At 68.6% G+C, this 4354-nt stretch overlaps 1 long non-coding RNA gene across 1 annotated transcript; it reads right to left on the bottom strand.

Moving 5' to 3' along the window:
- Positions 1 to 236: 236 nt before the first annotated feature.
- Positions 237 to 1919, bottom strand: LOC140610117 (uncharacterized). Its single transcript, XR_012011906.1, has 3 exons — positions 1651 to 1919; positions 1245 to 1423; positions 237 to 663 (listed from the first exon to the last, which is right to left on the bottom strand). It is a non-coding gene; the product is annotated as an uncharacterized lncRNA (long non-coding RNA).
- Between the last annotated feature and the right edge of the window lie 2435 nt (positions 1920 to 4354).

The raw sequence follows: 4354 nt of genomic DNA, 5'->3' as shown, positions 1-4354 counted from the left end.
TCTCAATGCTCATCCTGTGAGGAGAGCGAATGTACGGAGAGTCCTGCCACCACCTGTTGCCCAGCAACGGCCACCTACCGGCTCACCAGGAGAGCGGGTACACACCACCAGCACCGCTCGCTGCCTCACGTCGGCATCCGTCCAGACTTTGTGAGCTATTGAAATTCAGCCCAAACCCAATAAAATATTTTTTATTCATTTTTTAAGATCTATTTATTTATTTGAAAGAGAGCGAGAGAGCACACACAGATGCAAGGGGGACAGGGGCAGATGGGGAGAGAATCTCCAGCCCAACATGGAGCTCGATCCCACGACCCCAAGATCACAACCTGAGCTGAACCAAGAGTTGGACACCTAACGAGAAACCCACCCAGGCGCCCCAATAAAATATTTTTAAAGAAAGAGTGCTAGGAGGAGTGGAACTGTGCCCTCTCATCCCCAGGGATGAGACCGTGTCGCATGGATGGAAACAAGACGTTGGGCCACATCCTCAGTCATTCGTTCGCTGTTTCCTATTCCTTATTCTGTCTTGTTCTGGAGAAATCGAGACATGTTTTCTTCATTAAAAAATACGGCCTTGGCTGGGGAACCATCTGTTACATCATCAAATTTGGGGCAGGCGAAGCAAGGCAACTGTTGATAATATATCTTGGCAATGGTGAGCTTGAAAGCAGGAAATACAAAATTCAGGCAGAAATAAACAGAAAGGAGCATGTCTTCTGGGGTGCGGGTCGCCAAGCCCCCCCCCCCCCCCCCCCCCCCCCCCGGGCCGGCCTGGGAAACTCAGCGCTCATGTGGCAGACCTGAACTTCTGTTACTTCCCGGTGAGAAGGGGGCAGCCTTCTCTGACCCCCCCAAACCCGACCTTGGGTCACATGTGGGAAAAGATTGAGAGACGTGCATGCAGAGCCCAGGGCACAGGGCATGTGGGGAGGGGGGTGCCGGGGGGCCTTTCCTGCCTCACAGAAATTATAAATATCACTACAGTGTCACGGAGAGGAATCTCCAAAGGGAATGCGTCTGAGAGGTACCCGGGCTCTGTGGGCCCCGCTGGGGGCCTTACAGCGTGGCTCGGTACCGGGAGCACCCACACATCCTCCCCTCCCGCCCCGCGGCTGTGACACAGCAGAGCCTTCCCGCCAAGCGACCCTCAGAGCCCGACGCGGCTGCCCTGACCCCGGCTGCCCTGGGAGGCGCTTCCCCGAAGCCAGCAGGGTGAGCGTTCTCATCGGGCCGAGAGGCACCTGGGAACTCTGCGACTCAGGACAAGGATCCACCGCGGGTCTTCGCACCAGTGGCAAAGTCGTCACTGAAGGTGCGGCTCGCTGAAGACTCGGTGGAGCCACGTGCAGGCAGCGGGGAGCTCGGGCTGCAGGGAAGGAAGCTTCCAGAAGATGCCGCCGCTGCTTTGGCCAGAACAAATCTGAACCGGGATCAGTCAATTTCGGGTAGGATTAGAGAAAGGAATAAGTGATTTTATCTCTGGTTTGTATGTTCTGTATGATAAATGCAGTCTCCTGTTATCCACCCATTGGTCTCCCCTTGGGTTTTCCTCCCACCCAGACGGAGGGTTGCAGAGCTGTTCCGGGAGGGACGGGGTGACCTGTGACCCTTTACTGGCGGACTACCCTGTAGCAGGTGCACACCAACCTTGGGTTTGCGTTCAAGTCTCCCATGAGGGGAGGCTAACAAAATTATTTAGAGTCAGGCTGGAGCAAAGTGGCAGGTTTTCCAAAGCAATGCAGGTGTTGCAGGCTGCGCTTACGGACCTCGAAGGGATCGAGGGGGTAGGTACCTCTAAAGGCATCTGGTCCAACCTGGAGGCGACAAGTAAGTAGCAGTGATGCCCACAACAGAAAAGCCTTTCTCAGCCTCCGCGGCAGACCGGCCCCTGACCGGAGCGCCGCGCAGGCCGCCTGCAGGCCTCACCCACCCACAACTCGTCCTGAAGTCCCCGCAGGGGCCGGGTCGCCGGGCATCCAGGCGGCTTGACCCCTGCCTCCTGCTTTCTACGTGCGGGGTGGTGAGCGGGCTCTGACGCTAAGCTTAGCGCGGCTAGAAGAAGGGGCGCGTGCGCTCGAACCTGCGCGGGGCGGCCTGGGGCACAGGCCCGCGTGCGGCTGGGGGGGCGGGCAGGGCTCGACCGCGTCTCCCGGCGGGGGCGGGCGGGCAAAGCCCGGGCCCAATGCCTGCCGCGGGGAGCTGATTGGGGAGCGGGGCGTCTGCAAGCGACGGACTCCAGACCAGACGGTTCCGGACTCCAGGGGGGCCCTGGGCCTGATGGCGCTCAGGGGCCGGCGGAGGGGCGCGGCCGCGGTCACCCGGGGGCAGGGGGGGCCGCTCCCCCTCCCCCTCCCCTCCCCCTCTCCTCCCCCTCCCCTCCCCCTCCCCCCGGGAGCCGCAGGGGCCCGCCACCCCGACCCTGGCCTCCAGGACGGCCTCGGGCTCCCCCGGCAGGGGCTTGGCTGCAGCGCGTCTGCTCCGAAGTCACGATGCCGCCCCGCCGCGCCCCGAGCGCCCGCACGTGTCTCTGCTCCATGCTGTGGGAGGCGGCGTGGGCAGAGCGGGGAGGCGGCGTGGGCAGGTCGGGGAGGCCGGCGTGGGCAGGGCGGGGAGGCGGCGTGGGCAGAGCAAGGAGGCGGCGTGGGCAGGGTGGGGAGGCGGCGTGGGCAGAGCAAGGAGGCGGCGTGGGCAGGGCGGGGAGGCGGCGTGGGCAGAGCAAGGAGGCGGCGTGGGCAGGGCGGGGAGGCGGCGTGGGCAGAGCAAGGAGGCGGCGTGGGCAGAGCAAGGAGGCGGCGTGGGCAGGGCGGGGAGGCGGCGTGGGCAGAGCAAGGAGGCGGCGTGGGCAGGGCGGGGAGGCGGCGTGGGCAGAGCAAGGAGGCGGCGTGGGCAGGGCGGGGAGGCGGCGTGGGCAGAGCAAGGAGGCGGCGTGGGCAGGGCGGGGAGGCGGCGTGGGCAGGGCGGGGAGGCGGCGTGGGCAGAGCAAGGAGGCGGCGTGGGCAGGGCGGGGAGGCGGCGTGGGCAGGGCGGGGAGGCGGCGTGGGCAGAGCAAGGAGGCGGCGTGGGCAGGGCGGGGAGGCGGCGTGGGCAGAGCAAGGAGGCGGCGTGGGCAGGGTGGGGAGGCGGCGTGGGCAGAGCAAGGAGGCGGCGTGGGCAGGGCGGGGAGGCGGCGTGGGCAGGGCGGGGAGGCGGCGTGGGCAGAGCAAGGAGGCGGCGTGGGCAGGGCGGGGAGGCGGCGTGGGCAGAGCAAGGAGGCGGCGTGGGCAGGGCGGGGAGGCGGCGTGGGCAGGGCGGGGAGGCGGCGTGGGCAGAGCAAGGAGGCGGCGTGGGCAGGGCGGGGAGGCGGCGTGGGCAGGGCGGGGAGGCGGCGTGGGCAGAGCAAGGAGGCGGCGTGGGCAGGGTGGGGAGGCGGCGTGGGCAGAGCAAGGAGGCGGCGTGGGCAGAGCAAGGAGGCGGCGTGGGCAGGGCGGGGAGGCGGCGTGGGCAGAGCAAGGAGGCGGCGTGGGCAGAGCAAGGAGGCGGCGTGGGCAGGGCGGGGAGGCGGCGTGGGCAGAGCAAGGAGGCGGCGTGGGCAGGGCGGGGAGGCGGCGTGGGCAGAGCAAGGAGGCGGCGTGGGCAGGGCGGGGAGGCGGCGTGGGCAGAGCAAGGAGGCGGCGTGGGCAGGGCGGGGAGGCGGCGTGGGCAGAGCAAGGAGGCGGCGTGGGCAGGGCGGGGAGGCGGCGTGGGCAGAGCAAGGAGGCGGCGTGGGCAGGGCGGGGAGGCGGCGTGGGCAGGGCAAGGAGGCGGCGTGGGCAGGGCGGGGAGGCGGCGTGGGCAGGGCAAGGAGGCGGCGTGGGCAGGGCGGGGAGGCGGCGTGGGCAGGGCAAGGAGGCGGCGTGGGCAGGGCGGGGAGGCGGCGTGGGCAGAGCAAGGAGGCGGCGTGGGCAGGGCGGGGAGGCGGCGTGGGCAGAGCAAGGAGGCGGCGTGGGCAGGGCGGGGAGGCGGCGTGGGCAGGGCAAGGAGGCGGCGTGGGCAGGGCGGGGAGGCGGCGTGGGCAGGGCAGGGAGGCGGCGTGGGCAGGGCGGGGAGGCGGCGTGGGCAGAGCAAGGAGGCGGCGTGGGCAGGGCGGGGAGGCGGCGTGGGCAGGGCGGGGAGGCGGCGTGGGCAGAGCCGCTGCAGGGCCTCGTCCGCCGCCCTGGGTGACGCGGCCGCAGCCCCCGCCCCACGCCGCGCGCTCCTGCCCCCGCCCGCCGGGGCCCGCGCCACGGGCTGACCCTCAGGCCCTCAGGCCCCGGGGCTGCCGCTGCCGCTCGTCTCCATTTAAAAGAAAAAGAGTTAGCCGTCTCTACGTCCTGTGTCCCTTTCTGGTATTTCC

This window comes from Canis lupus, chromosome 1, assembly GCF_048164855.1.
Source record: "Canis lupus baileyi chromosome 1, mCanLup2.hap1, whole genome shotgun sequence".
Taxonomy (NCBI): Eukaryota; Metazoa; Chordata; class Mammalia; order Carnivora; family Canidae; genus Canis; species Canis lupus.
This window is presented reverse-complemented; position numbering and strand designations above follow the sequence as displayed.